Here is a 14,359-nt window from a genome sequence, read left to right as displayed (position 1 = left end):
ATTAAAACAATGCAACATGCAGCAAGGCAAACACAAGGGAGGTAGAAATATGACCATTCAGTTTGCAAAACAGAAATTTTAGTAGCTGATTTTTGAGCTATTCATCAAGCTCGTTTTTTTCAGAAATAGAATAGGAAAAAGAGCAAGAATGGCTGGGTAAACATCTCCTCTCTGCTTCCTCTGTAAAAAGACAGAGCTAGCTCACGCATTTTAAGTATCCACAGAGCCAGTTGTTATGAAGACTATGCTTTGATGCTGTGTTTGAGATCTCTGTGATTATCTGAGTCATTTGCATGGAAAAGGAAAGAGCAAGGAACACTCTCTTATATTATTCCATGGTAAAATAGGAAGATGGAGCAGCCATGATGCAGATATTCTCACTGAACTCCTTTACCCTCCCCCTCACCTTCCCACACACATTCCCACACACATTCACAGATTCAGGTACATAATAGTGCTATTTTAGAGATGAGTGAGCTGTGACTAGCTCATAGCAGGCTTTTTCAGTGAACCAATTTTAATTTTTAGTAATACAAAGCAGAGCTATCATAAACAGAAAGGATCATTTTGTGATGACAGCGATGAATTTCTTGCCATTTCCTCTATCACAGTAAGGAAATGGGAAATACATCCAAAAAACATTTTCTTCTGCAGATTGATCATCACTAGATCATATTTTATTGCTATTATATGAACACTCTATTGAGATACTTGTGCTTAGAGAACACCTTCTCATTTTTGCAATTTCCCCTTTATAACTCTAGAATTCCAGCTAATTTCTGCCTCATTACTTTAATATAATTCCTCAGTGATGAGAATCTTAGGAGAAGGGACACATTTTATGACTTCAGTTATTCTTCATGAAAAGATTGTAAAAATATGTATGAAAGCAAGTGAGTCCAACAGAAGAAGAACAGGCATTAAAGGCTCAGCCCAGATTTATTTATTTTTAAAAATTTTTCTCCCTTATGCCACTGAAGGACCAAAGGAAACAAAAAAGAAACTTCATATATCAGGTAAAAAAATACAATAAAATGAAGAACATAGCATGAGATTGATTTTGATTTTTCTTAGTAGAACCACCAGCTCCTCCTAGGGATAAAAGAACAAGGGTGAGGATATATGTTAAAATTAACCTGGTAAGAGACTCAGAACTTTTGCAACAGATAACCACAGTACTAGTTTCGGACTTGAAAAAATTTTTAGGTGTTATCACTAACACATAATTAACCCAAAGTAGAAAAATTATCAGAAAACCAAAAAAAAAAAAAGCTAAAATAATTATTGAACACCATAGTCCTTCCTCATTCACAATATCCAATTAATTCTCTCCTGCCATTTATATACCCAGCATCATCCCATATTGAGCATTTTTGGCACTAGAAGTCACTTAGAACCAATTAATATTCAACTATCCGTTTCTCAGGACTGTGTGCTTTCTATGTTTTTATGCACACAAGGAGCAACTGTCAGATCCACCTTTCAGCAGCCTAACAAGCACTTAGATGTTCTCTCCAGGTTCAGTAGCTGCTCACAGTAAGGCTGCTTTCAATCCAGTCAGGGGGTTGAACTCTTGCTTCTTCCCTAGCAGTAGCCTTGTAAAATTATCTCAGCTGGAAGTCAGTCCCCACTCCCTAAATTTTCATCTCTGACTTTAAGTAATGGATTGTGTGGAAGACTGTGCAGCAGTTTCTGAAAGTGATTTCAGGACATATGGGAAATTCATGGTCTCCAATTTCTCGGTTAGTTGATGAATGTCAGAGGTCATCTAATAACAGCACCATCAACAGTTCCAGCACTACCACTGTGCAACCAACACTTACTTAGGACATGAAGTGAATAGAAGTACTGTCATAGCTAAACACTTTCATGGATCAGGGAAATGGGGAGGAAGTGGGAAGGCAAGAGATCAGAAGTTTCACCATAGCTCTGTGCTAAGTACTCGGTGCTGAATGAACCCTAGTGCAGATACAGAGGTAGCAGGATTTAGAGTGAGTCTACTTTCCCAAAATATTAGGAAAGAAACACCCTATCAGATGAGTTCTCCTGATTACAGACAGGAGGAAATGCAATTATAATGGGTTATGCTGCCTTTTCCAAAATTGTGCTCACATGCAGTTTCCCTGTGGGTTTTTTGGCCCTGCTAGCAAACGTCATCCTTGGAAGCACATGAGTAGAAGCATATGGATCCCCTAGTGAGCACCTTGCTAAGATAACCCCCACAAAGAAACCATTCCATATCTCATGGTAAACTATAATTGCTGAACTTCCAGCTAATAGTATTCCTTCCCCAGGGCTCTGTGTTTGTAACACTACACATACTAAGACTGACGAGCAGCTGAACTGACACCTGCAGCCTGTGGGAAACAGGCCTTTAGTTTGCACATCCTTTTCAACCATTTTAAGTAAAGACATTGACCCACAGTTATAAGGAGCAACAGTTGTGGAACTTCTTGAAAATGCTACAGCTAAAATAAAGCTGCCAAGGTGTCCTGATATAGGCCATCTTGTTTCTTACATAGAACACTGTCATAAAACTAAATGCTGCAACAGGAGTAGACAGCATGCCAAGCAGACACTGCTGATCTGAAATGTATCCAAAATAACTAAACATCCTGAGCCAGTAAATTCTGGCTGGAAATTCCGTTGCAATAAACTTTCCACCACTGGCATTCTGGGATTTGGAAAGTAGTCTGTTCTCTTGGTCTTGTTAATGCCTTGATTTATCCTCACTTTTGTGTTCAGCCCCAAATAAGTCAGATTCTACTCAATTACAGTCTGAACTAGAGAATATTTCCCTATGCAGCTGAGTGGTGTTCCATCACAGTGAAATAAAAAAGGCTACAAAGATGCAGCACTTTTTTTTTTTTTTTTTTTTTTTTTTTTTTTTTTTTTTTTTTTTTTTTTTTTCCAGAACTGAAGCTCGCTATGCCTATTTCTTATTACTACTCCAACTTTCTAGGAACCTATTAGACTGGGAGAATACTACCAGTTACCTGCCTGTCTGTGAAAGCTTATCGCCAAAACAGAAGAAATAATCCAGATTAGGACTGAAAGCAGCCCCCCAAAAATCACCACATCTGCAGAAGAGAATTCCACCAATAAAAAAAAACTGTTCTGGTGCAGGTATAGCAGGGAGAATTTTTTTCCAAGCAAAACACAGCTAGACCTTGACTAATCCTTCACATTGAAATGAAGTTATATTTCTGTACCTAGGAAAATTCTAATAAGTATTGTAGTCTAATAACCTATTCTGGTAGAGAAGGGAAATTAATCCTGTATTCACATGTTAAAAAGTCTTGGACTGGTTCCTCAATATTTGCCATTTAGAATTCACTTCTAATTTTCTTGCCCAGCACAGCAATCACTGCCAGTCTCAGTCATAGGTGCATTGACAGATTACTAAAAGATGTTGAGGACCAGTCCTAAGTTCATTTATGAGTTCAATTCTGTTCTCAGAAGGATAGTATCAGTTTTCTTTGTCCCTATCTGGTTTTCTTTCATGATTTTCAAATTCTCAGAAGGAAAGTCCCAGACTCCCACATTTGTCCTTTCCTTATTGGAAGCCTCCACAGTGAAGATGAGGCATTATCAGAAGATGTTCTAATGTGGGAATGGCTGATCTCTTAAATCTTTGTAATCTTGACACTGTTATATATTAAAAGATAAATGTAAATAATCGTTTTTAACAGTAGTGATATGTAAGAAGAAAATATGATCTAGCAAATTTTAAAACATAGTTTAATTCCTGTATACCATTAGATAGCTAAGTTAACAATCAATCTCTGATAATGACTCATTCATTTATTTAGCCAGCAGAGCTGATGTCCCACTTTTTGGTGGATTATCAATAAGACTCTTAAAATTAAAAGGAAAACAACTGTTCCTTCCACGTGTTTAAACAAAGGTAAGAAAAACCTGAGCTTTCACACTGAAAAAAATTGTCAAATTTCATGTAGTGTTTTTTGCAGTGATAATTTTGAATGCCGTGGCAGGAAGCGGATTTGATCTGCTCCTAATCAGCCTTGTGAAGATGCAGTAATTTAGCAAAATTTAAATTTAACTCTTACATGTGTATTATTTTAATAGAATCTTGAAGCTTGAGCCTGTTACCTCAGGCAAAAGGCAATTTCACTAGCAGAGTTTGAGGAATTTGGCTCAGTTTCTGAAGTCAACCCTTTGTCCATAACAGTGCAAATAGACCAATTTTAATGAAAATTTCAGGACTAGAGGGTGAAAAATCACCTTGGCTAGTGTCCACTTTAAATTTGTAGTTATTGCTGAAGGCTGATGAATGGGTTTTACATGGAATTGTTACACTGAAAGCCCCACATGAAGCCTACCCTGCCACAGGAGGGAAGGAACACAGCCCGACAGTGCAGGATCCATCAGCGAGCGTGTTCTTCCTCAGGGTTACAGAATGCTGCTGCAGCCCCTCACTTGTGACCCACTCTCAGCTGTTTAACCACAGCCAAACAGGGGACCTGCGGCAGCAGGTGGTCACAGTGGCACTCTGAAGTATGTGTGAGCTACACACATCATGCTACAGGAAAAACCCACACAGGTACCATGTGAAATATGTATGACATTGACATACTTGTCCATACAGCTCCCGTGCACAGCAACCAACTCTTTTTGAGTTGTATCACTCTGAGATATTTCATCCTTTTAGAGAAGAAGAAGATACTTCATGACACTGTGGCAGTTTTGTTATTCTCAATTTTCTTCCAGATCTGAATCTGCTCATAGGCTGGAGGGAAAAAAAGAGGTTCATTCTCAAAACTCACATGCACAGCACATGCTTCACAAGACCAGATTTAACTACTGGATCTCTGTATCATACTCAGATGAGATAAGGCTTCCCTAGAAAAAAATTACAGCAACTGAAAAAAAAATATCATATATCACCAGTGAAAAAAACTTAGGTAATATTTTTCCTTTTCCTAAAATCAGACTATTTCAGCTACGGCAATGAAATATATTCTGGAATCTCAAGTGCTAGCTGCAGGCTGCAGTGCTGCAGTGCTGCTGCCCAGGACAACCAGGACAGACATGCAGAGCTTCAGCACTTGTCCCTGCTCCCGTTGTCCAAGCTGGAATGCTCCCAGTGCTCCTCAAGCTCTGTGAGCAGGAAGACAATGTCAGCCTGTTCCCATAGAGGGACAAGGCCTGGCCCTGACTGCCCTGAAACTGCCCTGAGACTATTCTATACAGAATATAGATTAAAACTCACAGATGGGAGGTGATAATAAATTTACTAGTTATTTAGCATAGTCTAATTACTTGTTTAGAGACAAAACCACTTTAATTAGTGCTAGGAACCTTGCCCCAGCTCTACTGGACTTCTATTTCTCCTTCTGCTGTATTTTTATTTAGCCAGATTGCAACTTGTTCAAATTTGTTTGTCAGCAAACTTGATATGTCAAAAAATTGTTCAACTGAGAAGCTCAATCTCGAAGTGCTTACGCTATCATACAACACACACAATGTTTTACTTACACCCTGATAGTTAAAATTATTAAACTTTTATCCTAAATAACATGTTGACACAGCATTACCAGGAAAGAAAGTTCATTTTTTCTACATATGCAAAATCAAAGAGATGAAAGACTTGGCAGGGCATTTTGACTGATACAGCAAAGAAGTTCTTATGACATAAAAAAGTATGTGTGATTTTCCTGTTTTTTTTTTTTTTTTTTTTTTTTTTGTTGCTGTAACTTTTTTTTTAAATAATACACAAAGTTCAATCATTTGAGAAAACCGTCACAGAATAATTGCCACACCAACACTATTTAGCATGTTCCTTTCTCCTTTTTTCCCTGATTGAAACACACATCAAGTAATTACATGCAATTAAACATATTCTTTCCAATGCTTTTGCCTTGTTTTCTTTTTTCATTTCACTACAATTACTGTGAATTTTCTTTTACTAATCAACTTGCACTTTTCAAGCAAATTTTCATGCATTTTATGCATCAAAAGGGCCAATACCTCAAAGAGGAGGATCTTTGTAGTCTGCCCTGATGGAGGGCCATTTCGTCCAAATTTCGTCATTTTCATCCAAATTTGTTCTGTGCCTCATTAAGGGTCTGATAATAGGCTCAACACAGCAGAAATAGTCAAACTGCAGTTTGAACCAGAGAATTTTTTGAATTTGCTGCAAAGTAGCAATGACATGAATCTTCAGCTACGAAAGAGAACTTCTTAAACAACGGTGTTATAAATCAAGTAGTTTGTTCACTTGAGATAGGAACCTAATAAAAGAAAAATACAAGAAAAATATTCTCCAAAAGAATTCATCCCATCAGTGAATTTTTAGGCTGTTTGAGATACAGACTGCATTTGGATGCCTAAGAGGGTCTTAAGAGCTACACACGCAGTGGTATGGTGCAAATAACAAACACATGTAAGTCAGCACTGATAGAGATAAAGGGCGGGATTTCTGTTCTTTATCAAATCACTAATGTTAGTATCTTCCTAGTCTCAAATATTTTAGGAGTACAAACGTTCTTCAGCCACCATTAAATAGCATGGTATTGACTTCTTTCTATACCAAGGGTAGAAGAAACGTGCTACAGCCTCACCTAGAGTAATTATAACAACTCCCATTTTTAATTTTCAGATGTGATCTGTCCAATTACTAAGTAAAACAGAATAATAACAGAAATATATTCAGAGACCAACAGAACTAATAAACGTTTTTTAAGTGGCTTCTTCCACAGAACATCATACTTGTTTCTTGTCCTTTCTGCAAACCAGTTGCCACCAAAAACATATTGGGAAACCAGGGAGCCTGAAGAAATCCTTTCGTCCATACACCTCCATGTTCATAGCACTCAAAACACCACGGAAATTTCCTTAAGCACGCAAGGGTATGGTAACAATGCACTTTGAGACTATTACTGCGTGATGCTTACAGGCAAACTATTCAAACAGCTGATTCACCTTACATCAGCAGCCCTAGGCAGAACTAACACACCACAGGAACAAAATAACTCTCCTAGAGCTTGTTTCTATATATAGCGGGCTGATGAGCTCCATCCAGTGCTGCGTCCAATGGTTGCCTGGCAGTGATTTCAGCTCACCTATTTGAATTCCTGCTGAAATGGAAGGGCAGGTTGTTAGCATAGGCTGGGACTAGACAGAAGGCAGCACTGGAATCAGTTGGGAACTCAGGTACTCAGTAGCTCCCCACCTGAGAACTCGCATGTTTTTTGTTTTGCTGAAAATCCAGTTTTGTCACTGGTCTGGAAAGAGGAGTATTCTTGAATAATTTTTGTATGAGAAACAGTCATTAGTCCCATATTATAGAAAAATATTATTATCTACATGTGTGATGTGCCTTTGATTGCATCATAATTCTGAACAGAAAAATTCTATACATGAAGAAGATACCTGAGGCATGGTCCTGAGCTCATCCTGTGGTTTGGTCAGTGTGAATATATCCTCAGGGAAGCCACTGGAGTATGGCAAGGAGTTACACTCCCTTGAACAAAGGTGTTCCATCCTCAGGCATATATGATCCAGAAAATCAAGTACAGAATCTCTTTTGTCTTAGGATGGTCCTTGCTTGGAATCAATCCAGTAATGATCATATAACCAGTCAGAAGCTAGACATTAAAACTCACAAAACCAATAAAGTAATACTTTTATTCTATACAAAAACTCCCATGTACTGGCAAATTAATTGAGTTGTGTTTTCTCTTGCATAAAGGCATACTAGCAGCATATTATTGGGGTTAGAATTTGCCAGGGTTTGGTTTATCTCAGTAGCTGAGATAATGCTTAGCTTATCTACATGTGCCACAAAATAAGGAAAGTGGATGATGTTAATAGATTCAACTGTTTTCCCCCTGTACTTTCCTGGCCATTTTAATATTGGAATTTCAGTTTGGTAAGGGTGAAAGGTAAAGTGTGATATGGAAGATGTGTGAAGGAGTTTGGAAAAGATAAACATTTTGTCCTATGCACAGTCAATAAATTAGGAAGAGGTCTGGTGTTAATACATTTCAATTTTTTTCTCTAGGTATTGAATCATCTATTTTTGTCTAAACATCGGTTCCCTGTCTGCAGTTAAAATAATGAATAGTGGATATGTTATGGACAGTGGAAGCTGAAAGTCAAACTAATTTACAGATGGATCCTGAAAACTCAGCTGAGTTAGACTACTGAAGTCAAAAGGCTCCAATATCTTATTTTCTATTTTAACCTAAAAATGACAGTCTGGTGATATTTCAGGTTAAAATTGAGGTCGGGATAACAATTAGAACTTTAAAAAGTAAAATGTCAGAAGTTCTGTACATGAATGGAATCAACTTAGTCTACACAGCTATGAAGAGGGTGATATCAGCAGTAATCAATTCCTAATGTTATTGTTTCCTGTGGGTATAATGAATTATATAAACATAAACGCTCAAGAGTTAAGTTTATGTTTGAGTTCTTCAAAATATAAATTTTTAGGGATTACAATAATGCCTGGCTTTTCCTTCTTCCTCAGAGAATTGCATTGAGTTGTAATCGTGATCAGGATTAAGGTTTGGAAAACTGAGCAGATCTTAAAAGTAAAACTTTGGTTAGCTGCTACATGCTTACAGAGTTAGGAGGAATGACATCGACAGTGGCCAGTGCCAGTATCAAGCTACAGCTGTGGTTAGTGTTGAGACTGGGGTTAGAGCTAGAATTCAAGAATCACAATCTCACCTCTTTCTAGCTGGATTGCAGCACATCCACAGTTTGGAGGTGGTTTTGTTTTGAGAGGGTACAACAGTGGTTTCCTGAGTTTGACACACATAAACAAAATTACTTTCCTATGCAGATTATGCTCAGCAAGTTCTAGAGGTCTTCAAAGGCTGTACTTTGGCTTCTCAAGTCTTTTTACCCCAAGTCCAACTGATATATATGGGCCTGGCCAAGTGGCTGCCTCTCACAATTGCCTCCATGATTGGTGCCTCCAATTCCTCCCAGTCCTCTCAGAAAAGACTTAACATAGAATCAGTATTCTCAGCTTGTATTTTGCTTTGACAATTTATGCTTCTATATTGCATCTGAAAAAATCATCAGTAACTCAAATGGGCATAGGAAAATACATTATTTTTTCCCTGTCAACCTATGATACCGCTGAACTGTTTTATGATGGAAAGTTTCATTTGCCTTTCAGCCATCAGGCATTGGCCAGCATTCAAGGAAGCATATCCATTCAGGTGAAGAACTGGCTTGTTTTGGTACTGAGCAGCCAAATTCATCCTTGGAGTAAAACCAATTAATATTTGTAAGGGATATATGGCAAACATTAATTTAGGCCATTGTAAGAGGTAAAAGTGGTGTATTTTAAGTATCCTGGAAGGACATACCAGCAGATTATATTCTACAGAAAACATGTAAATCTGAGAAACACGGGTTTCATTTTTAACTTACATGAAAAAAAACAGGCAACTGAGTTAGTAATAGCTCTATAAAGTGTTTATCTCCACAAAGAAAAACTGCCAAAGTACCCACATCCAGCATCTTTCCTCACCTCATTTTAGACAGCATATAGATAGAAAAAGGCACAAATATCTATATACAGTTTAGTAAAAAAAGCATTGACCCTGACTGCCTTGCTTTAGAAGTACATTTTAGACCACTCATTCACCATCAGTATTAGTGCAAAAGCAAATACCAAAGACTAAATCTCTGCCACTGAAGGCACTGAAGGCTGCATTCTTTATGGAGCCTTGTGGTGACTCATGGCTGCCCTTTGGACAAAGGAAAACGCTAGGAAATCCATATGCTAGAGCTCTCTATCTCCCATATGGGAAAAAATGATCATACTTGGAAGAGGAGGCTGCAGTGAAGGAACTTGCCATGAAACTTGCATCAAGGAACTATTCTGGCCACTGTAACTTACAGCATACCTGGAACTTGCTAAATTACCATCTGGATTTACCCTCTGTTGACTTATCACAAGGAAGAAAATTACATTTTATTATTTGGACTTTTAGGGCTTCTTGGTCACAGCCTTAATGGCAGAAACAGTGTTTTAATACTTATTGGGAAAGACAATAAGAAAATAACTGCTTTGCCTTCCAATGGCAGAAATTAATTTAAAAAAAAAGTGGAGGATGAAATTACATGCCCCAAAGACCACAGAACTTTCTTGTACTTCAAAAATTGTAAAGCAGCGAGGCACAGAGAATTTCTGAATCAGACTGACATTCACCCATAGTATCTTGGAGTCACAGGCACAGAACTTTCAGTTATATTTGCTGTCTGGAAAATATCAATAAAAAAGAGAACCTAGGTAAATACCATTCAGAAGCCAGATGGCACTAAGTAGGGCACCCATATCCACCCTCAGGATTGCAATGCAAACTCTGACCCTATCTCCAGCAGGAAGGCATCTGCTTGTTTGGTATGAGAGCCCATATATGAGATTCCCAGACATGAAAATTGTAAAGCTTTTATAGTGACAAGTGGCATATTATACCAGCTTCAATTACCTACCTTTCATTACTGCTATTGGACCAGAAAATATCATAGATGAAGCACCTGCATTATTGAAGTATCAAAAAAAGCAAAGGATAATAGATATATTTTCTGTAAAATGCTATAAAACACATTACATGATGCCTAGATCTTTTAAGCATCTGACTCATTTTTGCTTGTAATGAAGAATTTCTTACTGGATGGTGTTGAACAATGGCAGGGTGTCATGGAGCAAGCCCTTTGAAGTACAGTTCTGGGCTCATCAAGAGAAAGACACGATCAGGGACAAGTCAGCATGGATTTATCAGTGGTAAATCATGCCTAAACAGCTGGCTACCCTCTATGGTAAAATATCTTGATCTGTGGACAGATGTGGGGGAGAGATGTGGATGTGGATGTCACCTACCTTGGCTTTAGGAAGAGTTTTGACACTGTCTCCCACTACACACTTGTAGCCCAGTTAGAACAGTATGGTCTGTATAGTCTGTCTCGACAGTTAGATGAGTAAAAAATCCGGTTGGATGGTGGGGTTCAGAGAGTAGCAGTTAATGGTCATTCTCCACCTGGCAGGGGTCTGTGTGTCAAAGGGGTGCCTTAGGAACTGTACTGTGACCTCTCCTGTTTATTATCTTCATCAGTGTTCACTCACCTCCTCCAATGATGAGGAAGAGCTTATGGAGCTCAGCAAATCAGCAGATGACTACAAATGAGGGAACAGCTGAGGCTGTCAGTGGCAGCAGGGGCAGCGCTGCCATTCAGGACTTAGAGAAGCCTGGAGAAGAGCCAGCTTCTGGAGGACTGAACAGCAGCTTTTGAATACCTGTGAAGAGGTCCTCAAGAAGACAGAGCCAGGCTCTTTGAAGGACTGCCTGGCAGCAGGATGAAAGGAAACAGGTATCTGTCTCTGATGGTATTAATTCCATAATACATGCTCATGCAGGAAACATGAAAGGAATTAATCCTCAGGTTTTATTGCATGGATAAAAAACCTTTTCATGGCTTTACAATCTGTCATGCAGTTCAAAATGCTGTGCTCAGGGGATTTGACATAGTTCCCACAGGCTGAAGACATCCAAAGGATTAAGAAATTTTTAAAGTTTGTCTGAACCACCATTGTTCTTCCTTGTCCCCTAATCTGCAGTGCATAAAGTTTGTCTCTAGGTGTGGAGATGAACCACAGTTATTACATATCTCTCACACTGGTATAAATACCAATTCTTAGCAAAGCAATTGCTTTACATAGTCATGTTTTATTTCTGCATTATATTTGCAAAATCACATTTTAGGAATCATTCGTCAACACGCTTTCTCAGGAGAACAGATGTTTACCTAAAGACTCTATTCCTTTTAACTTTTTCTGGTTTCGGAGGAAATAAGCTTTGGGGCCTCCAGGATTTGAATGCAAACTATTCTTTTCACTTTCAAGTTTGGGCCCTTCCTTGCTCATGTGAATTGTTTTCCAACTGTGAAAGAGCATTTCCTTCTCTAGCCACCAAGCTGAGAGAGGTAAGACGAAAATGGAACATTAGAGAAGAAAGCAGAATAACTTTAAAGCTCAAAGACTCTCTGACCACTAAGTGCAAAGAATCACTTACCTGAGATCAAGTCACAGTGAAATCAGCATCAGCAGAAGGAAAACACAAGCAGAGATGTCCTCATCCGCAGAGACCTGACAGCACCTCTGAGTACCTAAAGGGGCTCTAAGAAGCTGGAGAGGGACTTTTTACAACAGCATTGAGTGATAGAACACAGGGGGTTGGCTTCAAACTAAAAGAGTGTTGAACTATATTAGATACTAGGAAGAAATTATATACTGTGAGGCACTGACACAGGTTACCCAGAAAAGCTGTGGATGCTCCATGCCTGGAAGTGTTCAAGGCCAGGTTGGATGGGCCCTGAGAAACCTGATCTAGTGGAAGGTGTCCCTCCCCATGGCAGGGAATTTGGAATTAGATGGTCTTAAAGGTCCCCTCGTACCCAAAGCATTCTGTGATTCAATGATAATTTGGAATTTAACACCAGTTATGTGATAGTAAACGATGAGACTGGGTTAAAAAAAATCTAGTGATTTTTGCTTACCTTCCGCAATTGCAACCAGACCAATGAGGTGAAGCAAATGTTTAAATAAAGGAACATAATACACATTATATTTTTTAGATTTCAGAATTCTGAAACAAAAGAGGGTTCTTTGATCAGATGTATGACACCTTCTTTGTAGATAAGAAGTGCAAACAGGGCTTAAGTGGAGTAGCACATTCATTTTCTGCAGAGGAAAGTGTTCTATTAAAGGCAAGTTATTTCTTAAACAGATGACTAAAACACTGCTGTAGACGATTTATTTGAATGATACTCTTCTTTCTGTATTCTATATGCAAATAATTACAAAACTGGGAGCTATTCCATAACTAATCCAAAGTCTACAGTTACAAGGTCATGTCAATGCAGTACTGGATACTTATAGCAAGGTGGAGAGGAAAAAACCCTCACAGACCCCTATAAAGAGAAAGGCTAAATTTTGCTTTCAAAAACCCAGTTACATTGGATAGGTTTTTTGATTTTCAAAGACAACAGCGGCTTTTTAATTATATATCAAACCCCATATATTATGTCCACTGCTGTTTATCCTCTCTTTTGAGAAGTAGAATCTCAGCATAGAGATAACAGGTGTTTGGAGAGACCTGGACATGCTTTCACAGACATACTTGAGCTCGTTGGTTTGGAAAAGAAACCAAAGCTTGGAGATCATAAAAAGCTCAGGAGAGATCACAGCATGGGCCCCTGATAAATGGGTGCAAACAGCAGCCCTGCTGCCTGTCAGGATTGGACTGAGCTTGGTGATGCCAACATTCCCACTTGCAATTCCCACAGCAACATTCCCTGCCCAGGTGTTGCTTCAGGATCCTTCAGTTAGCAAGGTAATGAAATAAATTTATTCTTTGCATTTCAGCCATGGGTTTGTGGTTGTTCTGGCTGCCTGCCTGTGTCAAATCACACAGGAACCAAGTGCTAAACTTGAGCAACATCTTTAATGCACAGAACAGTCTGGTTACAAAGAGCAAGCCAGCTTTAGACCCATTAAAAGACACTGATTTATGCTCTTCTGATTGCAGTCCAACCCTGCTGCTTCCTCCATTCCCTTTTCCCCACAGTAGCCAAGACTTGAATGAATTGACTTCTCCAAACCCAGGTGGACTTTATCAAATCTCTTTCTATAATCTGCCAGGCACTTCTAATCACATTAGTGATTTCCCATCATACAACATCAGTAATTATATTATTAGACGCGGGTTGAGGTTTTTTTTTCCCCAATCTGATATAAAACTGCCACTGCATATTAATAACTTTTCTATCATGAGACTTTAATGAAGCAGAATATCAATGAGATGTGATGGGTGGAAAACTGTTAGTGATATAAAAGATGTTCATTTGGGTATAGACATGGCACTATTAGAAATGGTTTCCTTACAATGAGAAGAAGTCTCTGTCCTTTTCTTCCCTTTCATTTCCCTCGATGTGGGACAATTGTAAAACTTTATTTACAATTCATATGGAGAATGATTAAATAGCTTTCATTCTCTGAGTGTTAAACTCTGCAAATCACAAAGGCATCCACTTGGTAAGAAGAAATTACAGTGATGTTGTCTCATCCTCGGCATCATTTGTTACTTTAAAAAACTTAAGAAAGTATGTCAAATTGTGGCAGAGACTGTAGTTTTATCTAAAATAAACTTATTAAAGAAGACAGGTTTTTTTTAGCAAGTCAGAAGCCAAATGATTAAACAGCTTTCTCTCTTTCTGAATACCAAATAGAAATCAATGTACATTATAGAGCTGTGGCAGCTGAGACTGCAGAAGATCCAAGGACAGCACAAAGACTGTGATTTACTGAAAATAT

The sequence above is a fragment of the Vidua chalybeata genome, chromosome 6 (assembly GCF_026979565.1).
Source record: "Vidua chalybeata isolate OUT-0048 chromosome 6, bVidCha1 merged haplotype, whole genome shotgun sequence".
In the NCBI taxonomy this organism is placed as follows: domain Eukaryota; kingdom Metazoa; phylum Chordata; class Aves; order Passeriformes; family Viduidae; genus Vidua; species Vidua chalybeata.
This window is presented reverse-complemented; position numbering follows the sequence as displayed.